Below are 15,655 nucleotides of genomic sequence, written 5' to 3'. Positions count from 1 at the left end.
TCGGCGCCAGGGAGTTGCACCAGCACCTGGGAGGCTGGGGCAGCAGTCGGTGATGACGGAGCGCCTCGATGTGCTCTTCGCCGACCTCGCTGCCCAACCAGTCTCCCTCCGATGATGCCTTCTGCGACGGGGACCTTTTCGAGGAAGAGCCGCCGGCCATGGCTACGGGGGGCTGAAACTCGAAGGGGCTGGTGGCTTGGCGGTGACGAGGACGAGCTCTTTCTCTCTGGGCTCAGCGAGGAAGAGAGCGTGGATGCGGGGCGAGAAGGGGGGCGAATGGCCTCCTTGGAACCCCCGCATCCCATTTAAACCCCATGAAGCGTCGAGGGGAGGGGATCCGGTGCGCGCGGGACCCCCACTAGCCCCGTGTATTACGGACGGTAGCGCTTCCCTAAGCCCAACCGCCGCGAAGTAAATCCGCAGAGGATCTCTCGCGCGGAGGCCGAGGGGGCGTCGTGGCGGGACCCAGGGCCTAGGCCCGGTCCCGTCACCAGTAATCACCATCATTACGACAGGTGGGGCCTGGCACGTGGCCTCCTCTGGGCGACCTACGACGAAGCCGAGGCGTCGCTTCGAAGCCAGCCGGTTTTGGAGCCGGCGCTCCTCGTCACGAATGGCGGCAATAATACCAAGGCAAAACATCAAGCCGGTGAGGCCGCCCGCCCGCAGGCGGCAGGCCTCTCCAGCCTCAGGGACTACTGTCGGGGGGATAACCCCGGGGTAGGCTCATCAAGCCTGCTCCTTCATTTCCAGCTCAAAGGACATGAACAAATACAGTTTCCTAAGGCCCAAGTCTTCTAGCCGGCTAGGCTGCGCGTACCGGCTGGAGGACGAGGCGGCCATCTCTCTGGCCGGTCAGGCAACCCCTGTCGGCTAGATTCGAGGCGGTTACCTCTTCCGGGCCAGCCTGGTCCAGCCAGCTGGCTAGGAACGAGGCGGCCGTGCCCAAGCCGACTGGCCAAGCAGGCCAGCCGGTCAAGGATCACAAGTCACATCAGATCGTAGGTCAGGATGAGACCTTACGATTAAAGGTGGCTACGTGTCAGCAAAGGTACAGGATCGGAGCGCCCGGCAGGTACGAGCGTCGGCGGCCACGCCGCTGACCTACCCCCGCTCTGATCCATCACCTAGCATAGTGTCGGACCGTCACACTCCCACTCCATTACTGCACTCGGCGTGGGGAACAGTGGAGGCAGTCGTACTACTTGCCCATGACGAATCTCGTTGGACGACGCTCGACGTACAATGTGTGCTCGGCGTCAACCTTACGCGAGAGATCCATTGGCCAACCGGCGGGTCCCACGGCCAATCGAGACCATGCAGCCGGCGGGCTCCTCAAGCGACAAGACAAGACTCTCGTGGGCCCTGGTCAGCCGGCGAGGCTGCCAGCCGGGCCCCACTATTGTACCCTTTATCCATATTGTAGGCCGGTGGGTTCGCCTATAAAACCCCCCGGTCGCCCTCCATGCAGGGGGCCGATCATTCCACGGACGAACAACACTACACACTCACCAACCACATAGAGAGAGGCACAGACGAGCCGGCTGCTCCCCTCTTCCTCCTCCCAACACAGCTCCAGGAGCAACCTTGTAATCTGTTCATACACATCAAACACTCCGGCAGGACTAGGGGTCTTATCTCTACGGAGAGCCCTGAACCTGGGTACATCGTGCGTTCCATGCTTGTACCAACCTCGTTCCCAGCGCCCTCCTTTGTCCCTTCGGTTCTCACCGACTTTAGCCTACCTATGGCATATGTTGTGAGTATTCACCGACATTTGGCGCCCACCGTGGGGCCGATCGCGACATCGGCTGGCTTTACGCGCTAGGCGGGGCCCCGCACCTACGCCACCGGATGCATCGCGTCCGGATCGGTTTGCATGCCCTTGGAGCCCGCTTTCGACGAGGCAACACCGATGATGATCGACTTCCCCGTCTGCCATGCGGATTCGGACGAAGATTCTGATGACGAGGCGCTTCCTAGCGCCGTCGTCGCTGCTATGGAGAACCTCAGCATTCTCTTTAGCGACCTACGTCTCAACGACGGTCCGCGCTACTTCGACGAGGACTTCGACGTTGAGGTGCTCCATGCCAGCTTCAGCAGGCTCTCTATCGCTGAGACGCCTGCCCATGATATATATCCCAGCAACATTCTCATCTTCGACGACCCTCCGCCATCAGTGGGGTTCTTCATCCCATACCATTTCGCCGCCGTCTCCAACATCGTGGAGGTGATGGTTATCGGCGCTGGTACCAGCGCGGCTCATGGCAAGGCGTCAGCAGACGCCGGTGAGCCCGATGTTGCCACCGCTGATACTCTTCAGGACGCCATCGCCGGCGCGAAGACACCCGTCGCTGCTTCCACGGACCCTAGCGACGCCCGAGCCTCACTGGAGGAGGCTCGTAGGCATATCTTGGAGGAGGGCATCACCATTGCCTCGGCAAAACGTCGGATGGAGGCCACACAGTGCGAGTATAACTCCACATACGGCCTCACTCCGATTGCCGAGGCCCCTAGCCGGCTTGGATCGGTCCGCATCCGCGGCCAGTTCATTGCTGAGGTCCTAGGCGGTGATCAGCCCACCTATGAGACCCCTGCCGCCAACCTGCGGGCGGCTCAGGCGGCCATGGAGGAGATGGCAAGCCTGGAAGGCGAGCAACACGCTTTCCAGGAGAAGCGGGTCAAGGATCTCCTTGACGCCGCCACCAAGCAACAGACTCAGTTTGACCCCACTCAGGCCCAGTCAGAGTCTCCGGGACCCAACCCCGGAGCACGCCACAACCCTCGCGGTCAGCATCACGCAGAAGGATCTTCCTCGCATCGCACTTCCGGCCGGAGGGGCGAGGGAAGCCAAGACCGGCGCTCCCAGCGCCAAAGCGAGCACACTTCGAGCAAGCGTCACGGAGGCGACGAGGGTGATTCAGAGTGTGAGATTCTTCACCCGGGAAGAACTCATATCTCTTGTTCGCGAGGCGCCTCCCCTCTCGCTACTCGGATTGACGCTCGCGCGCCCCAGGATGATCGGGACACCCGCAAGCGTCTCCTCGTCCTGGCCCAGTCAACCCTCCTGGAGGAAGACAACCCCATCGGTCTGGCTTGCTTCGGCCCCGGATCCGAGGGGAGCCGTTCCCCCGAGGTTTCACCCTGCCTCTGGACACGCCCAAATACAACGGCATGGCCAAGCCACAGGACTGGTTGATCGACTACACCACGGTCGTCGGCATCGCCAGGGGCAACAAGCGCGTAGCGGTCCGCTATGTGCCACTCATGTTGGCCGGCTCGGCTCGGACTTGGCTTAACAGCCTTCCGGCCGGTAGTGTCAACTCCTCGGTGGATTTCGAGGAGGCGTTCGTCCGCAACGTCACTCGCACCTACAAGCGCCCTGGCCGGCCCCGCGAGCTGGCCATGTGCGTCCAGAAGCCCGACGAACCCCTTCGCGACTACGTCACCCGATGGACATAGCTCCGCAACTCCTGCGAGGGGGTGCATGAGGTACAAACCATCCAGTACTTCATCGATGGTTGCCGAGACGGCACCCTCCTCAAGCACAAGCTTATGTGCACCGAGCCCACCTCTCTAGCGGTTCTCATGGCCAAGGAGGACAAGTACGCCACGACCGACTCGACGATGCGCGTCAAGGTGACCACCTCGGACAAGGCTGTCCCCACGCCAGCTACTCCCAAGCGGGCTGGGGACAACCGAGGCGGCCAGAACAACAACAAGCACAAGGCGGATCAGATGGATTCGCGCTCCAACAACAAGTTGGTAGTCAGCGTGGAGGGCGAGATGTCGGCTCCTCAAGCCGGCCCTCCGCGGAAGCGTTCCAACAGGAACAACGCTAACTGGCTGCCCAGGCAGTCCTTCGAGCAACTGCTCGACGAGGCAAAACCGATGATGATCGACGTCCCCGTCCGCCATGCGGATTAAGACGAAGATTCTGATGACGAGGCGCTTCCTAGCGTCGTCGTCGCTGCTATGGAGAACCTCAGCATTCTCTTTAGCGACCTACGTCTCAACGACGGTCCGCGCTACTTCGGCGAGGACTTCGACGTTGAGGCGCTCCGCGCCAGCTTCAGCAGGCTCTATATCGCTGAGATGCCTGCCCATGGCATATGTTGTGAGTATTCACCGACACATTTTAAAAACAAGAACATTTCTTCAATTCCAGTTTTTTCACAAACACAAACAAGTTTTGAAAAAAATGTGACCAATATGTGAATTTGCGGAGAAATTTAGAATAGGATTTACTCTGAATTTCTTAACAAATTTTTAAAATATGAACATGCTGGAGAAAAGGGAACATTTTGCATATGTGAAAATAAAAATTGAAACGTTGGACAAAGTTTGAAAAAAGCCAACATTATTTGAATTTTTTGCACATTTTTTGAATTTGAGTAAAGAGGAGCATGTTTTGAAGTGAAGTATATTTTTTGAAAAGGAGAATATCTTTCGAAATATGTGAACTTTTTTGAATTTGTAAACTGGATTGTTTTTTAACTTATGAATCTGTTTTGAAAGGCAACATTTTTAAATATCATGAATACTTTTGGAACTCTGACCAAAAATTAAACATTTAGAATCAGGAGTTACTCTGAATATCTCAACAAATTTTGAAAACATGAACATTTTGTATAAGAGGGAACATTTTGTGTATCTATGCAAATAAAAATGAAACACTGCACAAAATATGAAAATACGAACATTATTTGAAATTTTTTAACATTTTTGAATTTTTGTAAACAGGAACATTTTTGAAGTTATGTATATTTTTTGAAAAAGAGAACATCTTTTAAAATATGTAAACATTTTTTAAATTTGTTAACAAATTTTTAAAATATGATTTTTTTTCAACTTCTGAACCTCTTTTGAACAAATTTTGAAATGGTAAACATTTTTTGAAATTTGAACAAATTTTGAAACATGAACAAAATTATAAAATAGTGAACTTCTTTTGAATCGTGAACAAATTTTGAAATCATGAACATTTTTTGAATTGTGAACAAATTTTGAAACATGAACAAATTTCAAATTCGTAAATAAAATGATAAAGTTGTGAACATTTGTCGAATTGTGGCCAAATTTTGAAACCATAAACATTTTTAGAATTGTGATTTTTTTAAACATGGCCAAAGTTCAAACTCGTGAACATAATTATAAAATTGTGAATATTTTTTGAATGTACAAATTTTGAAACCGCAAACATTTTTTAAATTTTGAACAAATTTTGAAACATGATTAAATTTCAAATTCATGAATAAAATTATAAAGTTGTTAAGATTTTTCATATTGTGAACAAATTTTGATACAATAAACATTTTTCGAATTGTAAACAAATTTCGAAACCATGATATTTTTCGAATTGTGAACAATATTTAAATTTAAAAATGAACAAATTTTGAAACACTGAATATTTGATAGAAAACTAAACTTGATAAAAAAATATAAAAATAAAATGAAAAAAATGCTAGAGAGAAAATAGAAAAGAAAGAAGAAAAATAAACAGTAAAAAAAACAATTCAACGAACCTTCTAAAAGGTTCCAGGAACCTAATAAAAGGTATCAGTGAAACGCGCTAACGGACTAGTCCATTTAAATCGCTCGCCTCACTATGCGTGGGTGTGCGTTTGCCCAACAATTTCATGAAACGAGCGTCAAATAGGATATTCCAACCCGCACTACCCACTCCGACACCCACCCCCCGCGCGAGACTGGAGCGGCCCATTATTTCCCCTTTCCTTTTCTTTTCTTTTTTTTCCTTTTTTTGTTTCTTCCTAAAATTGTCCCTTTCTTTTATTTTTCGCTTAGAGAACTAGGTAGTTGCCTAGTGGCAAGGGTCGCGGTGGCGCCTTATCCGGATGGGCTCCTTCCTTCTACTAGTAAGCTTGCACGTGCAATGCACGTTTTAACTAATAAAAAATAATATGATGAGCAAATCAAATGATGAGACATCAATTTTATTTTTTGAGAATCACCTACTCTCAATTACGCACACATAAGTAAACCATGTAAAGCATGCACTCAAGATCAGTAATATGTAATACTTCTTTGAAGATTAAGCAAGCCACCATACTTAGCTCATTATCCATGCAAAACTTTTAAAAAATAAACAATTTCAAACAGAACATACTATGAGTAGGAATATACTTGATATAAATGAATAAACAAGTTATAAAAGCAATACAAACACAAATTAAAGGTACATAATTGAGGAAAAAATGAAACACAATGTATAAGACAACAATATCCAACCGTGTTATGAAATGTATAGAAGTTCAAAATTATCTGAGAGGTATCATCTATTCCATGTCGTCAATACATAAAAAAATAGATCAGAAAGAGAATACAAAACCCCTCAAGATTTTCCCCCTATTGCACCAGCCCAATATATCCACTTGTGCAACACTGTCCCATCTCGATTGAGATGCCTTCACCAAGATTTCGTTCTCTGCTTCGTCTTTATCCAGAGTCATTACTGAAAGGTATTTAAGTTATTCAATGATCATCACAATATATCAGAGATAAATAGTACTTTCGTGGTGGAGAAACAGTTAGAAAAGAGTCACAGCGCCAGCAGATTCAGAGTACCATTTACATAGTTGGTACTACGAGGGTAAGAAAAATATAACAATATATAAAAAATGTAATGTTACATCATGTGTACATGGACACCTCATGAGCACACAGATACCAAGTACTCATACAAAATTTGAAGCATCTTCATTTTTTCATTTCGAGATCGATTTTACCCCCTAATATATCTATGAAAGGTAACATCACATGTGCAATGAGTAGAGCTAGAGATGCAATTAACGAAAATAAAAAAAAATTGGCACCATAAACTACAGTTATCTGACCTCCATGACTTCAAGTGCGGGCTTGCAGCACCCGTCAAATGTTTGATCTACTCCCTAACAGCTCGTCACCTCCTCCATAGTGCCCGGCAGAGGGAGCCAATATGGCACTGCAGATTTTCAAGTTACCAAGGCCATCAGGAAGAGGTAAACATATGTGGTTGAATAATGCCAAACAACAAATAAACCATCGGGATTGAAGCAACCTACTGTTGCTACTTCTTGCAATGATACGCACAAGGCGCTAGCCCTGGCATCCACGCAAATAAAAGAAAAATGCAAGAAAAGTAAGTACCTAGAGAAACAGTAACTGATGTGTCCCTACCTATGAGCTGATTTCGTTGACAATATAACCTGAAAGAACACCGGGCACATGTCTTTAGATGTAAACACACAACACAAGCATGCAACAAGTTTTCAGGATAAAGGGTGAAAATAGATGTGCATCATTTACCAGGTGAAGTTAAAATAACCATTAGACAAACACTGAAGTTAACTGTACGGAAACATTTAACTTTACACATTGCTACCTTTCAGTTGGAAGATATCACATATGGGTATGCACCTGCACGGGCACTAACAAAACTTCTAATACTATAAGAAAAGAAATATCACCCGGTTATTTTAATTAACTGCAATTCATCTACCATTGATTTATGATTTTCATTTTTTTACTTTCTAGCTCTTGATTCTATATTCCATCCTAGATAAATGTTAAGCTTTCTTAATTGTGTAATAAACTCTAATAATTACTGATAGTATTCACATATCTCGCTCCTGCACAATATTGGTAAAAGCCATATTTATAACCCTTAAGTAGAGCTGATATCTATTTATCTCAGGTTAACAATGTTGGTTCAATCAAAATGTGAGTGTATGCTCTCAGTTTCTTCTAGATTAATAAAATGGATGTGACAAACATGACACCAGCATATTTTTCAAATGACTACAAATTTTGAGTACTGCATTTGATACTTCTAGTTTATGCTAAAGACCAGACCATGTCAGACTACCTGGCTAATGATGATTGTGGTAGCCTGTACGCAACTCTGGGAAAAAAACTATTTTTTTAGGCGCCCAAGCATTGCAATCCCTAAAAAGAGTGGATACAAGCACACATGCAACTCAGATGTCAGTATGAGCAGCATCAACCGTTTTTTGAGGAATGCAGAGACGCACTTGGAATGCCGTCAAAGCTTCTGTTTCATCCTTGCTCAGCTCTCCGTCAGCTACAAACTGTTGAAGCTTCTGTCTGTAAATGTCTGAAGTACGAAGCAGCATTAATACACGCTGATAATCACAAATACAAAGGCAGTAATTTTAGTCATATCATATTCGTCTATCTTTCCTACTCCCTCTGATCCATAATAAGTGTTGTGGTTTTAGTTTTAGTTTGAACAATAACCGCGACACTTATTATGGATCGGAGGGAGTAGTAAAAATCCATTCCTGCTCATACAACACAAGACCGGCAATGTAAAGATTAAGTAAATCCAGTCAGTTGCCTTGCTGCATATTACTTCCTATAGTCAATGTAAAATGTTTGCAACTAAAATAATAAGCAGCAGTACCAGTCCAGAGCCAATGCCTCATGGTGTATAATGAATGATTGTGTGTATGATGCAGCAAAAGGATATAGGATACCATATAGAACCTACTAAAACCAGATTCTCAATTTGACTCGTGATTTTCCAGTATGGTACGCATCTTGCTAGCGAGAAGGAACAAACTGTAGCAAATATAGAGCTAGGAGTGACAAGGTGGTACCTTCATGCATCTTGCTAGCAAGTTCAGGATCAAACTGTAGCTCTTCACACAGATTTTGGAGGAACGATGCTTTGCTAGGAGCTGCAGCCAAATTAGTGTTAAAGGATTTTGCAAGTCTCTTTCTGTATGCTTGAGATTTGACATTTGAGATGATTGCTTCTGCTTCACGCTTCCCCAGTCCAAATATATTTCTCAGATCGTTCAAAGGAGTAAGCTGGAATTTTTAATCACAGAAAGATTTATCTTGTTAAAGGCTTAGTTGTTGTTGTTGTAAAGATTTATCTTGTTAAGATACTACCGTATGTTTTTAGACTCAATGGTCAGAGAGCATGGGCAAAAATATAAGATGGTTCATGTTGAAAAAACAAGATTGTTAGCCCGATAAGTTGTGTACTTCTCAAATTATTTTATATTGATTAAAGCAACCTTTGCAGAACAATGACAACAAATCATAGTACTTGTTATTATCTATCATGACTGTTCCCAGTTATATAATTGATAAAAAATAGCTCCATAGTAACAGAGATGCATAAAATGTGGACTACCATGACTCGTCTATTTAGAGTCTCACAATCATATCCAACTTATAAACTCTTATAAAAGGGCAGCTGATGGATAAATTTTCAAAAAATCAGGTCTTCAAGGGGCCAGCATGAACATCATTTGAGAGGCTCTTTTAAGTTATTCTTATTGTGAAAAACAGGAATTCTGCTAAGCATCAGTTTGTTGGCATGAATTGACATAAGGTAAATGTTTATACCCGGTGCGCCGGCCGAGTCTTCCGCCGCCCGCCCGCCGTCACAGGCCTCCCGTCTTCCCCCCTCGTGCTCATCCCCAATGTTGCGCTCCGCTCCGCCATCCTCAACTGGTGTGAGCGCCTCGGGCTGCCCCACCCTTCCCCTCTCTCCCTTGACACCGCCGGCGACATCATCCCCCGCCTCATGCCGCCGCGCCAGGAGCAGCAGTCGCAGCTGAGCCACGGGCTACCCCCATAGCCACAGGGCACCCTACATCGGCTTGCTGGGCGCTAATGGTGGCCGTTACACTCGTCCTACATGGCACCCGACATGTGGGCCCAATCTATCAGAAATCGTAGTTAACGGCTCCAAATCGATCATCCATATTTATTGAAAAAATTAGCAAGGAAATCGGTAGATTTTTTAGACGGACAAGGAATGTGGTGGCAATTCTGCTCGACTACTGCAATTGTGGTGTTTTTTTGCAATTTTGGTGTGTGTGGGGGTGGAGGGGTAAAGAAGGAAAAAGGAAACGAGCATGGTACCATAGAAGAAAATGACCCAGCCCAAATTAGGGGGGGCTCGGGTTTTGAGACTTTGAACTTTTTAATCTTGCTCTTCTTGCGCAACAGTCATGGAGATTACTACAACGCTCGAACTCTATTTGTGCGCATGCTTAAGGCGACTTACTAGTTACTACCCAACTGGAACGATGTTAACTGTTTTTTAAACGGAGGCAAAAGCTATGCATCATCTCAATAATTAAGTAGAAATTTGGACATAGTTTCAAGCTCAGAGGACCACAAAGGTCCAAACAATCACTCTCCTAAAATTAAATTGCTCAGAAGTTTAGGCCCGGCTATGACCAATGATGTCAACAGTTGAGTTGGGGAGCCACCCATCGCAGGTTTGGCGTGTTATCATGGAAAGGAGGGATGTCATGCGTCAAGGTTTGATAAGGCATAGCGGTGATGGTTCTACAACAAATATCTGGGCCGACAATTGGTTGCCACATAATGTAACAATGAGACAATTAGTCAACCTATCGAATAACCCCCAATATTGGTTAGTGATCTTATAGACAACACAAGTGCCACATGAAGAAGGGAGATCATCGACCAAACATTTTTGGCATGAGATAGGAGCGCAATTCGAGCGCAGTTCTGAGTATCCCTGTATGCACCTGACGGATGGGTGATTTCTGGGCATGGAACTATGAAAAGAATGGTACCTTTAGTGTATGATCAGCTTACCGCATGTTTGTTGATATGAAGAGAAGGAGAGAAGATTGGCTAGAAGGTAATGCAGGAAACTCAGACTGAAACACAAGCCAATGCATGGCTTCCTTGTGGTCGATCAAAGTGTAGGGGAAGATGCACAACTTTCTGTGGAGGCTCGCAAAACACTATCCCGACAGAGGATGTTAGGCGCAAAAGGCATGCATATGGCCCGTGAGGATAAGTGTCAGCTGTGTCGAATGCCCGACTCTTGGCGCCATTCGTTGTTCCAGTGCTCAACATCACGTTGTGTGTGGGCTCTAGTTGATGATGATCGATGTAGCTGAACACGTCCAAGCTTCAAGGGAACCAAACGCCAAGTTATGGTTATTTCAGCTTAGTGATGATCTACCTCATGCAAGTCTAATCAAGCTGGTGGTTACCCTTTGGTCTATTTGGGCAGCCCGGTGCAAGTTGTTACATGAAGGGGTCTCACAAAGCCCACATGCAACTCATGCGTTCGTGGTAAGTAATATCTCCGAGTTGGATACAATTGATGCGTTCGTGGTAAGTTATATCTCCGAGTTGGATACAATTGATGCGTTCGTGGTAAGTTATATCTCCGAGTTGGATACAATTGATGCGTTCGTGGTAAGTTATATCTTCGAGTTGGATACAATTGATGTGTTCGGGGTAAGTTATATCTCCGAGTTGGATACAATCGAGACACCAGCTAGCTCAATGGTGCATGGCACACCACATGCAAGATCTGCTGTTGCACAAGCACAATGGAGAGCTCCGGGCCCTGGCGTGGCTAAGATCCAGGTGGACGGCCGACTAGCAAGGAATGGAAGGAGCGGGGCTGCTGCGACTGTTTGTCGCGATGGAAATTTTTGGCTTCTTCGGCTATGGTTTTCAGCGACATAGCAGAACCGGCGACTGGCCTGCCGAGAAGGTTTGGCACTCGTCGCTTGATCTATCATGGCCGTATCATTATTGCATGCGATTGTAAAGTAGTCCCCCCATCCCAAAATAAATGTCTCAAGCGTAATACAACTTTGTACTAGAGCTAGTACAAAATTAAGACAGTTATTTTGGGACAGAGGGAGTAGTTGTTACCGAAATTAAAAAAAAAAGGTACAGAAGGAAGGTATAGTGCCATCATCAATGCGATTTGTTCTCGAGCAAAAGAGAACTTTATTTTCGAAGGTAGAAGTATGAACTGTGATGCTCACAACTGACTGGCATGATATTTCCAAACAAACTGAAAAGGGTACATCATAAACATTAAATAATTATATACTTAGATACACTAGTATTATGAACAGCTGTGACACTGTTAATGAGGTGAAAATCAGACTATGAAGGTAGATTTTAGTGCATGTACTAGATGTCTCCCCAAATTCGAACTGTGAATTTACATAGAAACCATGCCCCAATTACTGAAGAAACCCTGCTCCAATTACATGTATATATGGTTCTGCTTGGCACTTCTACAGTTGGCTGTGCATTCTCCACATTTGCAGTATCCTCCTGGTTCATGGTAGCAGTAGGCACAGTTGTAGCCCAAAGAGATGTACCTGGAGTAACAGCAGCAACATTCTTTAGTGTCACCTGACTAGTCTCCTCCGAACAGATAACAAGTTAATAACACTAACTCTAGGGAAAAAGTATCTAACCCTTTTTTCTTCCATAGGTAAATCCTCCTTCACGTGGATGCAAAACGCCCGAATGAGAAGAACATCCCTCACAGTCATTTTCAACATCATAATCATCTGAAGACAAATCAGAGACAGGCATTCATTCATAATTGCTAAAAACCAGTGACTTATTTTGCTTAATCCTATACAAATAAGAAGTTCATACCAAGTGCAATACAAGCTGTCACATTGTAAGTCTTCTGTCGAGTCCTGTTGAGCTCAAGAAAAAAATATTGTTGCGCCCCTTTCGAGGGAAATTCTCTCTTACAGCCCAAAAGATTTCCATGGTAAAAGAAACCCTTATCCGACATTATAGGAGATAATGTCATATTGCTAGGAATCAGATCATATTCAGAGACCTGATAAAAAGAAATTATCGATTGGTAGATATACCACACAAAAGGAAATACTACAAGACAGGAAATAAATTTTCAAATGTACCACACAAAAATATTGATAAGGATCTGCAAAAAACAACTAAGCTGATACATCAGACCTTATCCTAATTTAGTTATACATTCTAGTTGATAGGCAAGCAAGGCAGCAAACATGACGATGGGACCAGCTAGCAGGTGATATTGTCTCATGAACATGGTTTCCAGTTCCTTTAGCCAGGGAACCACCTTTTCATCTCTTATTATTTTAATGTGGAGGCGAACCTACGTAGACAGTGCTCAGGTTCACAGTTCCGGTTACCAGTACACAGTTGAGTATTAGCATATCGATGGCTGCTATTATCATGAGACCGGTATTACTTATAGTAGTAAGTACTATGGACAAGGCTCATTTTGTCTATAGGCAATCTAAATGAATGAAAAATATCAATAAAGGAAGTAGTTGATCACCATGTTTTGAGCTTTCAGATACTCCATAGCAGCATTCCAGAAAGATTTTTCTTTCTCAAGAATAATCTCCTTGTCAACAGGCCTAGAATAGACAAAAGGGAGATTACACTTAGGTGTACTTAAACAGGCTAAGAAAAGTCTAGCAGACTGGTCATATACGAATTAAACTAGCAGAATCTCGGCTTGATTGTTCGAAAACCGGGCGTCTTTATAAAGGTGGCGGCCTCGCCTCGGTTGAGCTTTGAATCGCTGCCGGGGTCGGAGTCAGAGGCGGATATTTAAGCGTTTCTGGTTTTGGAAATCTGTTTATTCCGGCTCTTAAAGGTTTCAGCCAGTTTTTTCCGGCTTTAAGGAATCTGTTTATTTTCTTTGTTTACGTTTTTTCCGTTTCCTCTTTTTCCTTTCCTCTTATCTTTCCCCTTTCTTTTTTTTCCATTTCAATTTTAATTTCATTTCTTCCATTTCTTTTCATTTTCTTTATAAATTGTCGTGTTCTATTGTTTTGTTGTCCAGCATTTCCGAGAAATGTTTCTACCTCTCAGAAAATGCTCAGGATTTCAAAACAATGCTCCCATTACAAACAATTCTTCGCAATTTTCAAAAATAGTTAGTGTTTCAGCAATTGTTCGCAAAATGTCCATTTCTCATCAGTTCAGAAAATGTTCGTGTTTGCAAAAAATATTCACAATTTTCAAAGCTGATTGTTTTTTTTTCAAATTTTGTTCGGTAAGTTTTTCTCTAAAACGTTCCCTGCTTCTTAAAAAATATGTTTGGAGTTTCAATTTTTTTTTGCTTTCTAAACTATTTCGCAATTTTTTAAAATTTGCATGTTTTTCATTTTGCAGGAGAAAAGATATTTGTGTTTTCAAATTTTGTTTGTGCTCTTGTAAAAATGTTCGGAAGGTTATTTAGAAATTATTTGCAACTTGAAAACGTGTTCCGGTTTTCTAAAATTGTTAAAATATTCATGTTCCAATTGTTTAGGAGTTTCAAAAAATGCTCGTGCTATATAATTTTCTTCAGGAGTTCCAATTGACCTTTTCCTTTTTGTTTTTGTTTCTTCTTTCTAACTTTTTTTCTTTATTTTTTCAAATTCTTTTCCTTTTTCATAATTTGCAGAATTCAAGAAAGCCATGTTTTCCAAAAAAAAGTTCTTTACGAAATTCAAAAAAATTGTTTTTTTTCAAAACTTTGTTCGGGAGTTTCAGAAAATGTTCCCGTTTTCAAGAAATCTCCGTGTTTTGAAAAATCATTTTAGTTTTGAATTTTGTTCGGGGGTTTCAGAAAATGTTCCCGTTTTCAAGAAATCTTCGTGTTTTGAAAAATCATTTTAGTTTTGAATTTTTTTCGGGGGTTTCAGAAAATGTTCCCGTTTTCAAAAAATCTTCGTGTTTTGAAAAATAATTTTAGTTTTGGATTTTGTTATGGAGTTGCAGGAAATGTTGACGTTTTCAAGAAATCTTCGTGTTTTGAAGAATCATTTTAGTTCTGAATTTTGTTCGGGAGTTTCAGAAAATGTTCCCGTTATCAAGAAATCTTGGTGTTTTGAAAAATCATTTTAGTTTTGAATTTTGTTCGGGAGTTTCAGAAAATGTTACCGTTTTCAAGAAGTCTTCGTGTTTTGAAAAATCATTTTAGTTTTGAATTTTGTTACGGAGTTTCAGGAAATGTTTCCTTTTTCAAGAAATCTTTGTGTTTTGAAAAATCATTTTAGTTTTGAATTTTGTTTGGGTGTTTCAGAAAATGTTGCCAGTTCCAAAATGTGTACCCATTTTAAAATTTTGTTCAAGAGGTTAGAAAAAATGTTTGTGTTTTCAAAAATTGTTCATGTTTATGACTTTTGTTCGGGAGTTTCAAAAAATGGTCTTGTTATCAAAATTCAGGATTTGCAAATTGTCCTCGGTCTCATAAATTTTTTTGGAGCCAGTTTCTGTCACTTGCTGAGTTTTGGTACAATGCGCTACGATTCGACATTGGGCATGTCGCCGTTTCAGGCTCTGTACTCCCATGAGCCAAGGCATTGGGGAATTGAAGCTGCATCTGTATGCAAGGTTCCGGCACTAAAAGATTGGCTAGAGGAGCGCAAGACTATGCAACAAGTGCTCAAACAGTATCTGCATCGAGCATGTCACATTATGAAAGTTCAAGCCGACAAGAAACGTTCCGCCATAGAATTCCAAGTGGGGGATGCTATTTTTGTCAAGCTTCAACCTTATGTGCAGTCTCCAGTGCACCGTTGAGCCAATCACAAGCTTGCGTTCAGATACTTTGGGCTGTTTCAGATACTACACAAGATCAACCCGGTGGCCTACGAGCTCGCGTTAACACAGGAGTCGTGTATTCACCCTGTCTTCCATGTTTCTCAGCTAGGCCAAGCACTCGCACCCGGTACGACTGCATCCTCTACTCTACTAGTCCCTCATTCGGCTGAACTATCTCTAGTGAAGCTCTTGGACAAACGTTGGCGGCAAACCCCTGCCGCTGGCCGCGAGCAATACTTGGTGCGCTGGTCCGATTTCGAACTGCTCGACGCCTCGT

This window comes from Hordeum vulgare, chromosome 5H (genome assembly GCF_904849725.1).
Source record: "Hordeum vulgare subsp. vulgare chromosome 5H, MorexV3_pseudomolecules_assembly, whole genome shotgun sequence".
Lineage (NCBI taxonomy): Eukaryota > Viridiplantae > Streptophyta > Magnoliopsida > Poales > Poaceae > Hordeum > Hordeum vulgare.
The sequence above is the reverse complement of the archived record's forward strand: the minus strand, read 5'-3'. Positions refer to the sequence as shown.